Source organism: Canis aureus, chromosome 18 (genome assembly GCF_053574225.1).
Source record: "Canis aureus isolate CA01 chromosome 18, VMU_Caureus_v.1.0, whole genome shotgun sequence".
NCBI classification, from domain to species: Eukaryota; Metazoa; Chordata; class Mammalia; order Carnivora; family Canidae; genus Canis; species Canis aureus.
Genome location: NC_135628.1, coordinates 57,775,298 through 57,795,986, shown reverse-complemented (window position 1 = coordinate 57,795,986; position 20,689 = coordinate 57,775,298). Strand labels below are relative to the sequence as shown.

At 43.9% G+C, this 20,689-nt stretch overlaps 1 pseudogene; it reads right to left on the bottom strand.

Moving 5' to 3' along the window:
- Positions 1-4,206: 4,206 nt before the first annotated feature.
- Positions 4,207-13,229, bottom strand: LOC144289188 (large ribosomal subunit protein eL24 pseudogene; annotated as a pseudogene).
- Positions 13,230-20,689: the final 7,460 nt, after the last annotated feature.

Sequence of the window (20,689 nt, the reverse complement as noted above, 5' to 3'; positions counted from 1 at the left end):
GTCAGTATTAGCTTCCACCATAAATCAATCTTTGCTGCTATCAAGGCCAAAAAAAATAAGCTCCAAACCTTTCCAATAATGCAGACATATTAGGGTTTTCCAAAGAAATAGAACCAATAGGAGATCTATATGAAATAAGAAATTGACTCACATGATTATGGAGGCTAGAAATCCCAAGATCTGAAGTTGGCAAGCTGGAGTCCTGAGGGAGCCAATGGTATAAATTTCAGGCCAAGAGGAGAGGAAGACAGATGTCTCAGCTCAACAGTCAGACAAGCAGAGTTCCCTCTTTCTCTATCTTCTTATTCTATTCTTCAATTTTGATTGTAGGAGACCCCCCCCCCCTTTATTAGGGAGGGCAGCTGGCTTTACTCGGTCTTCTATTGATTCAAATGTTAATCGTACTCAGAAACACTCACAAATAAATGCATCCACAATAACGTTTGACCAAATGTTTGGGCACCTCGTGGCCCGTCAGGTTGGCACATAAAATTAACCATCACAGGAGGTAACACTTATAAGTGGTTTTTAAGTAAGGGACAGAAACAAAGTCCTCTGGGATCTGTGAAAGGAAAAGAACAAATCTCCCACCTTTTCCCATCATTGTACCAGTGGCCCTGTCCTGCCAAGTGAGCTTCGTGGATGCCCTGAACATGATCCTCCATTTCGTGCACCACTGCCTGGTGGAGCATGCTTGAGTTCCTTAGGTCTGTGACGATGCAAGCCACTAAGAGTATTAAGAAGTCCAGGGCGTATGTAGAAATAATAGTAAGAATAATGATGATAAAAAATGAAAAAGCCACACTTACATGAGAAATACAAGTAGACAAGAGGTAGCTCTAGAATTCTATTCCTTTCAAATGAAACATTACATATTCCAAAATGGAGAAAGGATGATAAAGAGAGAAATCATACCTGGAGTCATGTCACAGGGCCTTTTCGGACCCATGGGACGCTGGCCACCTACATATCTGGAGAACAAAAATCAGTAACCATCAGAAGACTAGGACGGAATCCTGACCTTTGGCCTCTCTGCCCTTAGATACCCAGGTGAGCAAATCTGTGTTTGGATTATTTATCTGCTTTGTCAACAGTCTTGCAGATACAAAAAGCTCTGAATATGCATAAGTATTTTCATTATAAATAAATAGAGGCTTAGGGTATTTTCCAAAGTTCATTAATTATTGAGGTCCCCTCAAGCAGCTCTTGCTCTGTCATGTTATGATTTTTGTTCCTGACCAAATCAAGTTACTAAAGAGTCCATCTTGATTGTGAATTCATTCAGGAAGTGATTTATGGCTTTTATAAAATTCTTTGACATAAAAATAATGTTGGAAAAACTTGATTTTTTAACAATTTAGGTGCTGGGTTCTCCATACTACATTTTTTATTTTTAAAAAATGTGGCAAAGTACACATAAAATTCACCATTATAACCATTTATATGTGTATATACAGTTTAGTGACATTAGGTATATTCACAGTCACCACCATCCATCCTCAGAACTCTTTTTACCGTGCAAAACTGACTCTGTATCCATCAAACAATAACTCCCCATTTGCCCTTCACCCCAGCCCCTGGAAATTACCATTTTATCTTCTGTCTCTATGACTTTGACTGGTCCAAGTACTTCATATAAGTAGAATAATAGAATATATGACTTTTGGTGACCAGTTTATCTTAGTTAGCATAATGTCCTTGAAGTTTATCCATGTTGTAGCTTGTGTAAAATTTTTCTTAAGTCTGAATAACATTCCATGTACATGCCACATTGTGCTTATCCATTTATCTGTCAGTGGACTTTTGGGCTGCTTCCATCTTTTGGCTATTATGAATAATGCTGCTCTGAACATGGATGTGTGTAGACTCTGCTTTCATTTCTTTTGCATATACACTTAGAAGTGGAATTACTGGATCAGATGATAATTTTTTTTTAATTTTTAAGGGTTTTATTTTGTAGAGAGAGTGAAAGAGAGAAGGAACAAAGGGAGTGGCAGAGGGAGAGGGAGAAGCAGACTTCCTGCTGGGCAGGGAGCCCAACATGGGGCTCCATCCTGGGACTCCAGCATCATGACCTGAGCCAAAGGCAGGTGCTTAACCAATTGAGCCACCCAGGCACCCTTCTATTTTTAAATTTTTAATGAACTGCCATACTGTTTTCCATAGCAGCTGCATCATTTTACCTTCCTACTAACAGTGCACAAGGGCGCCAATTTCTCCACATCCTTACTAATTCTTGCTACTTTTGGGGTTTTGTTTGTTTTGCTTTGGTTTTGGAGAGTAGTCATCCCAATAGGTGTGAACTTGTATCTCCTTGTGGTTTGGGTTTGCATTTCTCTAATGATTAGTGATGTTGAGCATCTTTTCATGTGTTTATTGGCCACTTGTAGATCTTCTTTGAGCAATATCTATCAGTCCTTTCCCTATTTTTAAATCGAGTTGCTTGGGTTTTGTTGTTGAGTTGTAGAAGTTCTTTATTTATTCTGGATACTAATCTTTCACCAGATATATGATCTGCAAATATTTTACTCATTCCATGGGTTGCATTTTCACTCTGTTGATTGTGTTCTTTGATGTTTTAAATTTTTATTTAGTCCAATTTATCTATTTGTACTTTTGTTGCCTATGCCTTTGGTACCACATCTGAGAAATGATGTCATAGCAAATGTCTTGAAGTTTTTCTCCTATGTTTTCTTCTGACAGGTTTATAGCTTTTCCTCTTATGTTTAGGTCTTTGATCCATTTTGAGTTAACTTCTCTATATGGTGTAAGGCAAGGTCCAACTTTATTCTTTTGCTTATGGACATCCAGTTTCCTCAACATTATTTGTTGAAAATATACTACTACTTTTTTTAACATTTAAAATTATCAAAAGAAACAAGGATTGTCTCTTTAGGCAGAGAGTATTACCACTGTACAAGATGGGACTAATTATAGGGCAGGCACTACCAACCACATGACCAATAATACTAATTTAATAATTTATAAGGCATAGGCACTGGGTAGTCTCCATTTTTCCCCTGCCCCCTCCGTTCCCTTCAAGTCTCCATAGCCCTGGAGGGGTTGATCCCTTCAGAGGACATCATCTGGCTTCCTTGCCTTGCCTTTTGTCTTTTAATTGGTTTTGGCCAATGGGGAGACAGGTGAGAGAATAGTCAGAGTTTCCTCTATACCCCCTCATGCCTCTGTAACTATTGCTCCTTGTCTGGAGGCCCCGTTTCATAACTTCAGGTCTTTTCAGGCTCTGGAATATTGTTTGCTTCTTTTGATCCTTCAATTCCTGCTTCAGCTAGGCCCTGGGTATCTCAACATCCTTTGGTGATTTCCTTAACTCCACTCACACCTCTGTAAAAAGTCTCTTTATTAATTCTCTTCAGAACCCTAACCAAGTGGACCTAATATTTCCTGCTGAGTCCCTCACTGATATGAATGATAAGTGAATATGAAGACAGAAGACAGCTTTTTTTTTTTTTTTGAGACCATGTATGTACACAGAGGGAAGGGGGCAGAAGGAGGAAAGTCTTAAGCAGAGCCTGAGCCTGCACTAGGTGCAGAGCCTGACCGGGGCTTTATCTCAAGATCCTAAGATCATGACCTGAGATGAAACCAATAGTCGGTCACTCAAACAACTGTGCCACCCAGGCACTCCAAAGATAGCCTTTCTTAAGTAACTAGTGAAGCTACTTAGTCTAGTGAGATATTCACCATGGTATTTACATCCTGTTTAGAAGTTGCAGGTTGAGGGAGGGGTGGGTTTTTTTGAGGAATTTTTCCTTTTTTTTTTTTTTTTGGATGCCAAGGAATTAGGAAAGAAGGGAAGGGAGATTCTGAAACTTTCTTTTTTGTTTTTAAAGCCAAGATTTCAGGGATCCCTGGGTGGCTCAGCGGTTTAGCACCTACTTTTGGCCCAGGGCGTGATCCTGGAGTCCCAGGATCACGTCCCACATCAGGTTCCCTGCATGGAGCCTGCTTCTCTCTCTGCCTGTGTCCCGCCACCCCCCAGCCCCCGTGTGTCTCTCATGAATAAATAAATAAATCATAAATAAATAAATAAAGCCAAGATTTCAAAGGGAAAACAATTTTAAAAACTAACACCCCTGCCGAGTACTAAAGATAGCTATTATAAGCAGACTAGTAGGATTTTTATTTTATTTTATTTTATTTTAGTTAGAATCAGATGTTTATTTAAAAATCTGATCCACTAACTTAGCGTTTTCCACCAACTCAGGTTGTGGAAACCTTCACAGGCTTCACAATCTTTTGCTTAGGCAGCAGCCATTGCTGTCTTTTTAGACGCTTGCTTAGCCTTTTTTGCTTCCTTGGCAGCCCTGATGGCCTGTTCTCATTGCGCCTTCCTAACTTCAGGTTTCTGATTCCTCTTGGCCATTATATCGGCACGAGATGGCCCAGGGATGGCCCTCTGGACTTTGCACGGCGGGTTCTTTTCTTTTGAATTTCTTCCGACTGTCCCTTTCTGTGCTTTCTCTGTAGAGGACAGTCCAGTTTATCTGCTGAGGGTTCCTCTTGGAAAGGAAGGCCTACTCGCATTTTGTGTTAAGAAACTGGAAAAAAAAAAAAAAGAAAGAAACTGGAAAACCTTCCTGTCCGTCCTGGCGTAGGGCCTGCCGTGTCCGGGGTAAATCTTGCACCCACTGAAACTGCACAGCTCGACCTTCGTGGCTGCGGCGGCCGGGAAGAAGGAAAGATGGTGAAGAGGACGGATTTTATACTACTAGCAAATTAGAGCAGCCAAAAGGGTTCCTCCAGTCTCCCCAAACCCAGTCAGATAAACGTTGTTTATCTACCACTCAGCCATGAAGATGCATTTACTATTTGGGCATAAGAGGTAAACCCAGGGCTGGATTACAGTAAACAGTAATTTCTATCAAAAGTTAGTAAGAGAGCTGGCTTGAATCTGGAAGTACCCAAGTATCCTATTTCTTTTCATCTTGATCCTTTAGTCACATCTTAAAGGAATTACCTCCTCCCTCGGCTCATTTCTCTTCTATGCATTTGAACCTAACTAAAGGGCAAACTCAATCCACACCCAGACCTGCCTCGCTAATCTGTGTCTGGAAGGGACCTCTGTCATGTAGCTGGACATGAATTGAATCATTCTGTAAACTACACCCAGAATGTTGTACCCTAGGGGTGAATCCTGGGAAACCTCCTGGCTACCCCCATTGCTGATTCAATCCATAAGAAAATGCTTCTGTGCTTATAAATATCCCCAACCACCTCCTGGCAGCAAGTTTCAGAATAGCAGGCTTATATTGCAGAAGGAAATAATCTAGTGCTCTACTTGTGGGATATTGTGTAAACCCAACCTCTTCTGATGATGACAGTCATCATAATTCATAAGGTTACATGGCTAATTCCTAATCCTCTGCCATCTCAAAAATTACCCTTAACATTTAAAAGAAGTAAATGAATATGGATCACAGTTAAAAATATAGAGAGATCTTCTCCATGTCCAATCGGCTCATACTTATTCCCGGACTAGGAGGCCGGGACAGAGAGGTTCCGAATTTGATTCACATCTCCCCATTCAACCATTTCTCAAAGAAACTACAAGTCTTCTTAGATAAATCCTAAACAATATTTTATATTTTCATTATGCTTGTTTTTAAAAATGAAAGTAAAAAGACAAAGTATTTTTCACCCTGGCAATAAACCTGCACAGGCAGAGAATTAGATGTCAGAATCTTTAGTGGCAGCCACATTATTTAGCTGATGAATTAATAGGAATTTGTGGAAGAGGAGGCAGGATTTAAAGTCGAAGCTGAATAACAATTAGGTCTCAGTGTCATTAAAATTCTACTTTCAGCTGCTACTAATTTTCTTTCTGACCACAAAAGACATTAGTTTTTCTGAGTAAGGAGGAAAAAGATCTATATTGTTTTACAACACTACCCACTGAAGAGGCTGCCACTGTAGGAAGAGGTTGCCATTTAAACCGGATAGACAGAAATAGATGAACAGAAGGGGGGAAGATTGGGGGAAAAAAGAATGCACTGGGGTGCATGTGAGGATCTTGAAGGCATGAACAAATTCAGTGGTAGGAAAACAGACAAGGAAATGTAAGAAGAAATAGCAGAGGCCAGCATCTGAATATCAGATGTCCATTATTTAGAGGAAGATCAGGTGTTTTGAAAGGGAAAGTTGGGGGTGTCACGCAAGACCAAAGACAAGTCAACGTAACTCCAAATGACAGTACAGTTTTTGGTTTTAAGACTTTAGCAAATTTTCATCATTGAGATACTAGTTGGTATTTGGAACTCACTTGGGGGGCAGTACTTAGATTCACAGCACTGATTATGTTTTACCACCCTCTCCCACCCCAAACAAATGTTGGTCTACTACCAGCATCACCAGGAGTACCCACCCACTTGATTCCTGTTTAGAAATAATTAATGTGGAACCTGAATGCATATCACCATGAAGCAGGTCCATTTGTGTATTGAGAGCTAAAGAGCACCAGCCTTTTACTTATATGGTAAACTATAGAATCTGAGCTGTGGACTGTTGAGACTATGATTCTGAGCCCAATCATTCAAAAATGGAATCATAAAAGGTGAGGAAACATTACAGCATGAGGAATATGTGGAAATCCAAAACAAGATTGCCAAACCTCAAGACTGGAAAGCAAATCTGATAAACACATAGCCTCTGGAGAAGAGCAGCACATTAAAAAAAAAAAAAAAAAAAGCTGGTTTCTTAAATTTTGAACTATTCTTACAGGAACAGAGGAACAAGAATTCCATCTCAAGGAGCAGCAATTAAAAAGAGCTGCCAAGAGAGGTTGAGATAAGAAAGGAATGACACAGCAGGAAGATGGCAGCCCTTATAAACTGAAATGTGGGTCAGAGCCTCAGCCCTTCTTAGCCTTCCTAATGGTTCCTCTGAGGGCAGTTCTGTTAACTTCATAGCCATCCCTTAAAGATGAAAATGAACATCCCAATGACCTCATCACAGCACTAAAAGGGGTCACATTTTAGTTAGAAAATGGCAGTCTCTCTTTACAATTTACATACTAAACAGAAGCTTCTAGATTCCCGGAATTTCCCTTAGGGAGACAAAATAAATAAGGAAAGGCGCCTGTGATAACCCAGGGTCTAGTTGGAGAAGCTGAACTAAGTACAGATGATTCATAAAGATGGGTGGCTTTTGTAATACAATGTGAGAGATGCTAATGATGGAACAAGGACCAAGTGGTAAGGGAAGGCAGGAGGCTGTGGCTAACAGAGCCCATTAGGAACCCATCCTTTCTCCCCATCATGGACTAGGGTGCAAGTGCAATATCGAGTCCTAGTGAGGAGAGAAGGGGCATGCCAATGTTTTCTCTTTTGTTTGGATCCTTTAATTTGCTAGACTGGCTCTCGGTGCCTCCCATCCTCAATATTTATGAAAAAATACCTTATTGTACTTATTTTCTCAGAAGACTCTGTGGAATTGTAAAGCATTTCATAGGTTTCCCCTGAAAACAAATCTAGGATGTCAACTCCCCAGCAACTGAATAAGCAGCTGGCCTACCCAGCATTGCTATCATTTCTAATACAGATGTAGAGATTTCATGAGAAAGGTACCTGGTAAATGGCAGGCACTATTCTAGGGTTTTTTTTTTTTTAAATACTTTCTTAATATTCACAACAGTAGGAACTATTATCCCATTTTGCAAACCAGAAGACAAGAGTTAGGGGGTTAGGTGACTTGACTTGCCTAAGAGTACATGAGCCAATAGGTAAGTAGCCCAGCAAAAAATATAAACCCAGGTCTTCTTGATGTGGGAAACAGGCAAAAGAATAATTAAATTTCCTTACAACTTGCAGCCCATTCATAAGCCCTTACAACAGGCAGAGTGACATCCCTCTTGGAACTCCCCTGCCTTGGTGTTAATACTTCGCTAAGGGCCAAAGGAAATTTTAGCCCAGTCTGCAGGATCCTGTGAATCTACTTCAACATATAAAGATTCCTTTGGAAACTTCCTTTATCTCTACCCATCCCACCCCCTCCTAGATACAGGTTGGCAATCATCCCCCAAGCATATGTCCCACAATATACATCTGAAGGGTCTCATGACTGAGTTTTTACTTAACACTAATAAATGACCTTTTTCTAACAATAGCTAGTCCCCTGGAAACCTTGTTTCCAGAATACCTGGGAGATTTACACTATTCCTAGCCCCCTCCCAACTTGAAAGTATATAATGGGCCACTCCTCAAGACCCCAGTGCAGCTCTTTCTGCCCACAGGTCCTGCCCCGTGCTTCTAAAACACCAACTTTTTGACTAAAGACGTCTCAAGAATTCCTTTTTGGCCGTTGGCTCTGAACCCTCACGACTTTCCTACATCAAGCTGATCCCAGAGCCTATTTGCATTTTCTTTCTTTCTTTTTTTTTTTTAAAGATTTTATTTATTTATTCATAGACACACAGAAAGAGAGAGAGGCAGAGACACAGGCAGAGGGAGAAGCAGGCTCCACGCAGGGAGCCGGATGTGGGACTCGATCCCGGGTCTCCAGGATCATGCCCCAGGCTGCAGGCGGCGCCAAACCGCTGCGCCACTGGGGCTGCCCCTATTTGCTCTTTCTACTGCATTCTGCGCATCCCACAGAAACCTGAAATATAGCCCAGTACGAAAGAAATCTCTTAGAAGAAAAAAGCTGAGCCTTCACTAGTTTAACAAGTAGAGTTAAAACACTGGGTCATGAAAATACTCAAGCTGGAGCACATCACTAACATCTTTAGACCTAACATCTACTACCCCCCAACCTCCACTCCATTCCTCCATCCTCACAGCCCTTGGACCTCCTCAGGAAGTCTACCTACAAGCAGACTGGTGCTCTTCCTGAGGCCTGGCCCCATCCGGAGAAGGCCCTGCTGATTGATTGCTTTCAATCAAGCAGAGTGCCCCATTCCTTGCGATTGGCATAGTGTGTTCGCAGGAAGCTCATCTGGCCAATGGTATGTCTCCACTGAAGGAGTTGCTGGGAGTGTGTTCCCACTTAGGAAAAAACCCCACAGTTTCAGAGGCAGAGATGGTCTCTTCTTGCATGGTTTGGGGACACTCCCACATAAGCCTCTTGGAACTGGGTCAGCATAAAATCGTCAGCCTTTGTAGTCAGTGGGATGGGGTCAGAGGGAGCCTGGTTTCTGAAAAATAGCTGCCTTCTGCCTAGCTCAGGGGCCATCTTGGGTCTTTCATCACTTGCCTTGATCATGGGAACCATTCTTGGATGTTTCCAATGGTTAACTGGTTATTTGAGTTAGTTTGCCTTTTTTGGGTAGAATCTGGAGCAGTTAATCACCTCATATTAATTGCTTTTGTAATTTATAGAGTCTTCTCTGTGAAATGCAGAGCAATTTCACAGAAACCATAGGAAACTTCTTTCCCCTCATTCCCTTATAAGATCAAACAGGTATCTGTCAACAAAGGGCAGTCTTCCCTGTCAGAGCTCTTTAATGTGATAATGAGATAATGCAGGTCTCTGATTTCTCCTGGGCTTCTCAAGGGTCTGCAGACTTGCACCCCCGCCTGCACCTCTTCTCCCACTTCATCGCCTCAGCAGCCACCTCCCACCTCTCTCTTAAATGCAAATGAATTTCTCCACACCCTCCCTGTTCTTTACACTCTTAACCCTTTCTACCTTATAACTGCATGCTTACAGGGCACCCCGGATCTTTATCCTTACATTCAGTTCAACAAATGCTTATGGAGTGCCTCTGGGAGCGAAGCGCTGTGATAAACCAAGCACCAGAAAGACCTGAGTGAAGTCCCTGCTCTCAGTTAGTGGGGAGAGCCAAGGCTGAGGAAAGTGAGCACAAAGTACAAAGCGGCTCCCCTGTGTGACCGGCTGATGCAGAAAGGGCAGGTGGAACGGGGTGTAAGCAGACGCAGACGGGAGGGACCGGGCAAAAGAAGGCTGGTCAGCCTCTCCAGCCCCACATCCAGTTTGCAGATCAAGCTATGGGACTGATTACAGAGGAAAGACGCTTCCAGGGCATCTTCCACTTCAGCCTTTCTGTGATCTTTCTTGCTCTGCCCATTAACCCTTTCTGTGCATCTCTGCCTTTTCTCTCAAATGAGGAGCTCTCTTCAACTACTTTAAACGACATACTATTCTGATTACCATTACCTGCAGCTCCCCTTGTCCCTAAGTTGGCTATTTCCTGGGACCTTCTAAGGCTGAGCAGTGAGGCCGAGTCAGCTCCAAGATGTCAAGAAAGGCCTCGTTGTTCAGCCCGTGGGGACAAGAGTTCAGTAGGAGAGATGGCCAAGGCTTTCCAGGGTAGCAGGTAGCTGGCTTAACCTCCTTCTATGGATAATATTCCCTGCCCAGCTTCACTGCTGTGCTCAGAGGGACAGGATGAGGGGAGGTTGGTAGGGTGGGTTCAATGACCCACATGCCTTGATCAGGATGGGAGAGTCTTGGCACATCACACGGGCTGCATCTGGGCAACACGTTCACTGCTAAAGCCAAGGAAATCCACTAAGTACCACTATTTATAGGGTTGGCCTCTGTTCTTGTGTTGCTCAGAACTAAAGGGACATTAATACTGAAAATGAAGGCTTCTTACTGGTCGCACGTAACTAGCTGTTACTGGCAGCACATATGTGAGAGGGTACAGAGCTTCTTTTATCTCCAGTTTTCTCACTGAAGGCTAGGAGTAATGAACACACTGCCTGGGTTCCATGTGAGAATTTCACAGACTAATGTAGATGTAGCCCCTTACGCAGTATGCTGCATAGAGGCAGCCCTTCGTGGAGGTAGTTCTCATCCATCCCCACCATGTCCTAAACGTTTCCTTGAGATTCTACTTGGGCCTTAGTACAAAATAATATTTGGAAACTGAGTCCTGTGGCCAACCTTTAAACAACAGAAAGTGCCATATAATTTTGAAGATATTTCTAGCAAATTCATGGGCCTCAAATTTCCAAGTAAGGAAAAATCATCTCTTTTGAAAATGATGTTGGAACCCCTCAGCTGATGTGGATGACTAGCTTAGCAAGGGCGAAGTCCCCCAGGTTCAGGTCACAGTGCGACCCTGTGGCCACATGTGGCTGCAGAACCCTTGAAACGCGCCTGGTGTAAACTGAGATGTACTGAGAGCATAAACAGACGTTGGATTTTGAATCCTTCATACCACAAAATCCCTAAAATGCCTCAAAAAATTAGATACTAATTGTATGCTGACAAGGTAATATTTTGGACATCACGGGTTAAATATTTTATCAAAATAGATTTGATTACAATGAACTTCACCTGTTTCTTTTTACCTTTTTTTTTAAAAGATTTTATTTATTTATTCATGAGAGAGAGAGAGAGGCAGAGACACAGGCAGAGGGAGAAGCAGGCCCCATGCAGGGAGCTTAATATGGGACTCGATCCTGGGACCCCAGGATAACACCTTGGGCTGAAGGCAGGTGCCAAACCACTGAGCCAGCTGGGAATCCCTTTACTTTTTTTTTTTTTTCGTGTAGCTGTTAGCAGTTATGTAATTGGGGCTCACATTCTGTGTTTACTGGATGGTGATGAGGTAGTAAGTAGTTTTGGCGACAAGCCACCGTGTGAGGTCTTCATCACTTTTACTTGGCTGAATAAGTCTTGGTGATGAGATTGTAGGGGATATTGTGGTGAGGCCTAAGAAATGTATTTATTTATTGATTTATTTATTTATTGATTTATTTATTTTTGTTTATTTATTTTTTGCCACACATGACTTTATTTGAGAAGCCCCGGGCACAGCTCAGACACGCCAAGAACACAGAGGGGAAAGCAGAGCATCGGGGGCAGCTCCAGCGCACTCCCCGCCCCGTCCAAGTCCTTTAAGAGCGCGGAGAGCTGCAGCTCAGGCTCCATGGGCCCTGCCCCTGCTCCCTGCGCTGGAGAACAGGTTTGGGCCTGCCAAAGAGCCCCCTCCAGCTGGGCCCCTAGGCTAGTCACAGACATCTCGGCAGTGAGGGGGCGGGCCCCACTTGTACCTGGCTTAATAACTTCTCAAGCGTAGAAAGAGTTAAGCATGGTCAGTACTGTACTAGCTCTTCACTGCTGAACTTCACCACAGCTTGAAAAGGAAGTACTTTCTCTCGGGATCCCTGGGTGGCGCAATGGTTTGGCGCCTGCCTTTGGCCCAGGGCGCGATCCTGGAGACCCGGGATCGAATCCCACGTCGGGCTCCCGGTGCATGGAGCCTGCTTCTCCCTCTGCCTGTGTCTCTGCCTCTCTCTCTCTCTCTCTCTCTGTGACTATCATAAATAAATAAAAATTAAAAAAAAAAAAAAAAAAAGGAAGTACTTTCTCTCATTCTGTTGCAAAAAGCATCCAAGGTCTTCTTTCCAGATGCTGCTGCTTTTGTCTGTCTCTCCCGATGCATCAATTAAGAACACTTTGATGACCAGAGCTTCCTCCGTCAGAGAGCTCAGTGCTCACCAGCTAATTAACTCTCCAAAGAAAGCTGAGCGCTTTGCTTTCTTGCTCCCTCGGTGTCTCCACTTCCATTTCCTGCGAAGCAGGGAGACCACTCTTCTGGGGCTGCAGGGCCTCGGGCTTGCCTTTGTGCTTTTGTTTTTCCAGGTGGGAGAGACTTTCCCTGACAGTATATTTATTTCATTACCTCATCCACCCACCCGGAGACATGACTTGGCTAAAAGCATTGTTCAAGCTGTTTTGCCACTAACCGTATCTTTTCTTGGTTAATAGTACTTAAAACAACAACAACACCCCCCCCCCCAAAAAAAAACCAAACAACCACATTCGAATAGATTAGAACCATCTTTTATTTTATTTTATTTTTATTTCTTTATTTGAGGGAGTGAGAGAAAGAGAACAAGTGGGAGGAGGGAGAGAAGGAGAGGGAGAAGTGGACTCCCTGCCGACTCAATCCCAGGACCCTGGGATCATGGAGCTGAAGGCAGATGCTTACCCAACTGAACCACCCAGGTGCCCTAGAACAACTTAACTGTATTGCCACACTGGCTTTTTCCTTTCCCCATTTCATTTCCTGGACACCAGAACTGCTTTTACAGTTGGCTTCAAATTTTCAGTTCCCACGTCAAGGTGAATGATTTCATATTTTCTCTCAAGTTCATTCTCTTCTAAGTTCAACTGCCTGCTGGACTTCTCTACTTAGGCACCCCACGGATGACCCTTGGAGTCGATGTGTACAAAGGAACTCCTCAACTCCCTCCACCTGGGCCTCCCCTCCTTACCACACCTGTCAGTGGCACCATGGTCTTCTCAGCCACCAGGCTCAAGACAGTGACAACATGCGTGTGTAGCTCACTTCCTCTCTCCGCCTTCAACTTCACTCACCAACATTTGTCAGGTCGGCCTACAGTTTTATCTCTTGTCTTCATCCCCTCCTTGTTCTGTTGCCAACTTCCTGGCTTCTTCCTCAGCTGCCTGCAGCAGCTCGATGGATCCAAGCACAGCTTCCCATAGACACTCTGACCGAGTCACTTCCCAGAATATAACCAGGTTCCCCTGTCCTACACACCGAAGTCAGATACCTCAAAACACTTCCAGTTAGAGTGGATGTAGGTGATCACAAAACAACCAAGAAGCAACCTCCCCCAGATTAAAAAAAAAAAAAAATTCCCGCCATTCAGAGCTCTGTATTGTCTGTCCCCTAAATACCTTCCCATGTCTCCTCTTCAGACTCTTGGTTCCATCAAAACTGAACCACTGAATGCTCCTGAGATGTGAGCCCAGTTCTTAAGAAGCTGGCGCCCTTCCATTCGCCCAACCCTCTCTCTTCCCTTGCCTAAAAATATAGTCCTACAGATCCCTCTTAGTTTGCTAGGGCTGCCACAACAAAGCGCCACACACTGAGGGCTTTGAACATCAGTGTATCGCCTTACAGTCCTGGAGGCCAGTGAGAAACCAAGGTGTCGGCAGGACCGCGCTCCCCCTAAAGGCTCTAGGGAAGGATCTGCTTCAGGCCTCTCTGATAGCTACTAGTAGTTCCTTGGCTTGTGGCAGCATAATTCCAGTCTTCATATGGAATCTACGAGTGTGTGTGTGTGTGTGTGTGTCTAAATTTCCCTTTTTTATAAGGACATCATCCACACTGATTAGGGCTCACCCTACTGCCATCTGACTTTATCTGATCTAATCACATCTACAATGACCCTCTTTCCAAATAAGGTCACATTCTGTGGTAGGAGGGCTAGGACTTCAACAACTGAATTCTGAGGGAACACAGTTCAACCCATAGCACCATCCTTATAGCCAAGCATGAATGTCACCTCCTTCTGGAAACATCCCAGACCCAGTCTCCGTCTCCCCACCCTAACCATGATAAAGCCACTACCCCTCCTTTACCACCTCTGGCCTAAGCAAATCCTTCGAGCTTTTCTGTGTTTTATGACCCAAGCACCAGCTTTGCATCTGGTTTGGGCATTGAGTTGTCACCAGGCTGCTTTTTGAAAGGAACGTTGACCCCGCCTACAGCAACTCTAACTTGTACACCCATCCCTCATCTGGGAAGATGGGGGACGAAAAGCATAAATGCTTCAGTAGGCTCTCCTTGACCCCGGGAACCTGCTGTGTGGGATGAGGGGATGTCCCTGTGGCAATTCCGTGCCAGGACAGTTGCCCCCGGAACAGGTGCTGGAGTTCTGAAGACACCTCTGTGGACTCCTTCACCTCCAACTGCTCGAGGCTGTGCCTCCAATTGCTGCCACCGAAAGAAGTGAGGGTGCCTTAAGCCATCCCTACCCCTGCTCTCCCTTCCAGAGCAGTTAATCTGCTATTTAAGATGCACATCTCGATTTCTTGTCGCAGCCTGCTCAGCCACATTTGGAGGTTTTGATTAGGAGATAGCACCCTGTGTGTAAGAATTGGGTCGGGTCACACCATTTAATAAAGCTATCATGACTGATGGGAGCGTTACACACAAAAGGGAACAGGAGTCATTCAGCTGTACTCCTTGTGGCATGAAATCACGCAGCCTCCACTTGGGTAGGGACCTTTTTGATGTCACAGGGTGAGGGATTAAGTCATAATTATGTAGATCTAAATTACCTTCCAGCAAACCCACTGGCGGTTCTTCATTAACATCGCAGCAGGCTTTAATTCCAGCGTAAGACTGATCACCCTTCAGCTGCCCGACATCCAGCCTGCAGAATATGTTTGGCATTAAGCAGGGACTTTGGTGAAAAGAACATCAGGTGCCATTTCTCTACTTTGTCTCAGACTTGATTTTGATTAATAAGTGCCTGTCCTCCTTCCATGATGTTCCTTGGATGCATACTTGCCGGTTCCACACGGGTGACTTCACTACTCAAAGCTTGAGGCACTGAAATCTGAGAGCACCTTGGATATCACTGATCACCTGACTTTTCACCAGAAGGCAGCACAACTCCAAGTCAGATTTCTTCCAACACCTTTTACCACTAAGGTGTCCCACGGATACAAACAGGAACTTTTTCCAGGCCCACACTGGATTTAGAGACACGACATCTTAGTGTCTTTTCCAGAAGCATTGAGATAATGAGGAGGAGAGAGGCTTGGGAATAAAAGGAAGCTGCTAGGAACTTGGATGCTTCCAGCCACATCAGGTTGTGGAGGTAGATCCCTGGTCAACATGCAGGATGCCTTACAATTGGTGAGCTGGCTCGTCTTGGGTCTCCCAGAAACTTGTCTCAGTAAGGATGTGCCACAACCATCTCCTCCATCTTCCACTGGGGCAAACCAGGGGAGCTGCCTCCTTATGTCAGGTGAGATAAAATAGCCTTGCTTTAGGAGACTGCAAGACAGTTCCTGCAAGCAGCAGCGAGATCTACTTCTCTCCATTAAGGAGGGAGATAGGCTTTCTCATACTCATCTTCTGGGACTTTCCCCTCCCCATCTGTAGAAGGGAATGTTCTTCAGTTAAATCAGGAAACATTTAGCCTCTGACAAGAGCTAGAGAACATGACATAGAGAACATAGAGAACATGACAGGGTTGGGAGGGATAATCCACGCCAGTGATTCTCCAACCTAGAATTAGCTAGCAGGCTAGAAAAAAAAAAGGAAGATGCGGCCAGATCTCAAAGAGGGGTAGGTCTCACAAGACGTCAACATCTCCAGTGATGGGGAATGGGACTTTTTTTTTTTTTTTTCTTAAACTGCCACGAAGCTTAATTTTCATTCCAGCAACTCTCCTAATTCTTCTGTGTGGTTTCTGGCCTCTGTTATTTTTATCTTAGCTTGTTTATGGATGTGTCATAATTCTAGACTATTTCAACTTCTTTTTGGAAAACAGATGGTCATGGTAGTAGTGGGTGTCAAATATAAGTAAATTTGAGAACAGAGGTCATCTGAAAATATCCTGTACCCACTAGAGAAGGAAACCGCACTCATCATCTAGGATAAATGGCCAATTGATCTCCGGTTGAAAAATTTAAATGACAGCAGCGGACCACTTTAAAATGTGACTTATTCTACTCTAGGCTGCTCTCATTGTATAAAGTTCCTCCTCGCATTGAAGCAAAATTAGCTCCTGGTAACATTTTTGTATTGATCTGAATTCTTTCCTTTGATTATTTTAAAGGATTCTGCTTCCCAGCATTTATTAGTTACTATTGCCACATAACAAATTATCCCCAAACTTAACTGCTTAAGCAACAGACACAGATGGTGGGAGACACACAGTTTCTAAGGCTCAGAAATCCAAGGGCAAATTACCTGGATGATTCAGCTCCGGGGCTCTCATGAGGCTATGACCGAGATGTCAGTGGTGGAGCTACCGTCATCTGAAGGCTTGGCTCGAGCTGGAGGACTGGCTTCCCAGGTGACCCAACCACATGGTTGTTGGTGACACGTCTCAGTTCCTTGCCATATGGCTCTCTCCATAGGGCTGCTCAAGCATCCTCATGACAAAGCAGCTGGCTTCCCCCAGAGCACGTAATCCAAGAGAGCAAGGAGTAGCATCAATGTTTCGTACCTAATAGGGTGACCACCATCACTTCTGCCATAGGCTACTTGGTTGAATTCAGTTGCTAACTGCAGCCCAACTCAAGAGATGGAAAATTAAGCTCCACCTCTTTAAAACAAGTAATCTCTATTTGGTATTTCTCTATTTGGTGAAACAGTATTCTTATGCTTCCATTTAATTCTTTAGATAGGGCTTCCTTTAGTTCTTTAAACATATTTATAATAGCTGGTTGAAAGTCTGTATAACAGTTGGCCCAACATGGAGGCTTCCTCAGGGACAATTTGTATTGACTGTTTCCTTTGCTGGGTATGGGCCATCTTTTCCTGTTTCTTTGTGTGTCTCATAATTTTTTTTGTTGAAAATTAGACATTAAAAAATGTTGAGATATGTTACATACCAAACATGATAATCACACTTTAAACCGTATAACACAATGGATTTTAGTATATTCACAAGGTTGTATGACCATCACCACTATCTGATCCCAGAACATTCTCATCACCCCAAAGAGGAATTCCACACTTATTGAAAACTGGCCATTTGAAATCATATAATGTGGCAGTTCTGTAAATCAGATACCTTTCTCCACCAGGATTATTGTTGCTGTTTTTGTTTTGTTTGTTTTAGAGAGAGAAAGAGAGAACACATGTGAGCCCAGGGGTTGGGGGAGAGAGAGGGAGAGAGAGACTCTTAAGCAGGCTCTGTGCCCGGTGCAGAACCCTACTCGGGCCCTCATTACCCTGAGATCATGACCTGAGCCGAAATCAAGAGTTAGACACTCAACTGACTGAGCCACCCAGGTGCCCCAATGTTGCTATTTTGTTATTGTTTGTTTAGTAATTTTCTTGGACAAATTGTGTTGATATGTGTTCCCTGTCATGTTGACCACTAGAGTCTGTATTCAGTTAACTTAATGGTTAGATAATGACTGAAGAGAAATTTCCATAAAAGCCTTGAACCAATTAGTTTCCAGCCTTTCCCAAGAGACGGTGTGTGTGTGTGTGTGTGTGTGTGTGTGTGTGTGTGCAGATGAGCTGGGGCACACTTCCAATGCTGCTGATGTATACAAGTTCCTGCTTGTTTAGGTTCTCAAAACCAGCCAGTGGTGAGAAGTTGCAACATTAGGTCCCTCTTACGCCTTTCCTGAGGGTGCTCACAGCCCTGCACAGGTGTGTGGCCTTCCAGATCCTGTGATAATGTTGGAGCTTTGCAGAGCCCCCTCTGAACACCTGATTTCTGAGATCTTCCTCTTAAATTTTTGGCCAGGCTCTTGTTGGCCCTAACTGGTATCCAACCTCAGGCAGTCACAATGCTAAACAATTGCTATGTACTGTTTTTGACAAATGCCCCAGGAATTAGGTTCCCTCACCCCTCCCCACCCGCAGTGAGCTCTGAAATGGGTCAAATAATGACAATGTCCTATGCATAGGGCTTTCCATGGAGCTGTAAGGCATGTAAAGTAGTGACAACTCTATGTGAAGGGGCTGTTTGATGGATTCCAAACCCAATCCACCCCTTCGATGGTTGATTCTCACAGCTGCCATGATTCTGAAGCTGCTGGTTTTCATGACTGCTGAGCCAGCATGAGGGGATAGTACAAGTAAAAAAATGCAACATTTGCTATTCTTATGGAGACTTAGCAGTTTTTCTAGAATAAGTGCTTCTTGGGTTGTGGGAAGCCTTTGGTTAATTTCCAGCATTTGGAAAAGTTGATTTTGACCATTTTTACAAGTAGTCTTACTGCTTTACAAAAGAACAGATTTTCAGAAATTCTTACCCCACCACTGGAAGACTCCCAAGTCCACCTCTTGGAGGGAAGAGTACCAGGGAATTTGTGGACATATTTTAAAACACCACACAGCATCTGTAGAACTCAAATCCAGAGTCTTACCTGCCAACCTGGCACAGAGGGGCCATTAGCAGTTATGAGATGTGGCAGAAGAATTAAAGGATGGCAAAGCCTGTCTTTTCCATGAATATGTTTTTTTAAGAGCTGAACCAGATGCTTTCCCAGGGTAGCTTATCCTCTCTTTGACCTCTCAGAAAACCTGTTCCCTCTGTACCTACCTGCCAGCCTTGAAAGGTGGGGAGTTATCTACGTTCAAAGAAGCTTGCTGGAGGCTCTCCTGATATAAAGATAATCCAATGGCAGCCCAGGTATCAACCTGTGATAAGACAATCTGCCAGCCTTTTGGGACTTTCTCTTGGATCAGCTTTCCTGGTGACGTCACTCATCGTGACTTCTTGCCTGGATGGTACCCTACCAAATTGGCAGCTGAATTCTCACTTTTGGCAGTTTTTATGTAGTCCATGGTATCTTGATAAGCAATTTTACTACTGTCTTTTATGCTGTCTTTAACACTGGTAAGAGTCAAATCTCTCTGCTATTGGACAAATAAGGACGTACCCAGGGCTTCCATCGCAGTATTTTCGAATTGTAACTTAGGTCTGTGCAATTGGCTCATAAGTAACTGCCTTCTTCACAGTGGCCATGTGTATATGGTGTTCAGTGTAGTAACTATTCAGCAGAAACTCCACCCCATTGGCTGAGTCATATTTCTAGAAATGAACAGCTGAGAGACTAGGCTGTTTCTCCCTCTTTCACAGTGAAGGGCCTTCCCAGGAGAGCCAGGAGAGCAGTCCGCCAGAGCCAGACAGCCTTGGTTTCCATCACATCTTGGTATCAGGGTGACCTCACAGGGGTTCTCTTTTGCTTGTTATAATAAGCCTACTTTTCTGCGGAGAAAGAGGCTGAGAGATTTTCACGTTGCAATACACTTACAGGAAGCAACTGGCCCACATAGTAGAAGGACAGAAATAGAGTAACTAGAACATATGTCCTAGACCTTGCCCTCTTGGCGATTGTGAATTAAGAAGTGTGACAGATTAAAGATGGGTGAAAATTCTTTGATATTCCTCTTACTGAGAAATGGGTTCTATTACTGGCCTATTACCACTATCACCAGTGGTGCCTATTACCATAAAAGACAGTAGTAAATTTAATAATTTAATAAGTAAGTAAGTAAATAAATAGGATGAAATTATTAGCATCAAAGTCCCTGGGGCACCTGGTTGAGCCTTAGGCTCAGGTCATGATCTCAGGGTCCTGGGAGCCAGTCCCTGCATCCAGCTCCCTGCTCAGCAGGGAGTCTCCTCTCTCTCTCTCTCTCCCTCTGAAACCTCCCCATCACTCATTCTCTCTCTCTTCCTCAAGTAAATAAACTCTTAAAAAAAAATAAAAAGTAAACTGAAAAAAAAATGGCCTTTGCTCCTTCTGCTCCCCTCTTGGTCAGCCTCTTTGTAGTGCCTATTAGGCAGGCAAGGTTTGGCTACAGGAACAAACAAGCCCTGAATTTCAATGGCTTACAACAAAAATTCGTGTCGTTCTCACATCACACGTCCACATGGCACGTCAGCTGGTGTCCTCCTCCTGGGACCCAAGTACCCTGAAGGGCCGCTGTCTGAGGCTGGAATGTTACTGGATGTTGTGGCGGGTGGGAGCTCTGGAGGGCTGCACGCAGTAATGGGATGTTTTGGGAAATGTCACACTTCTACCCACAACTCACTGGCCGCCTAATCACATCGTTCCACCCAAACACAAAGGAGGCAGGAAACATGATCCTGCTATATTCCTGGAGGAGGAGAGCATGAAGTCAGGTGTGTTGCCCTGTTCTTTCCATGTGCACACATCACGTCTTTGCAGGTGGGCCCCATCACTCTACTTGGTGGCTTCGCAGTGTGGGGCACATGGGGGCTTCCCAGATGCAGCG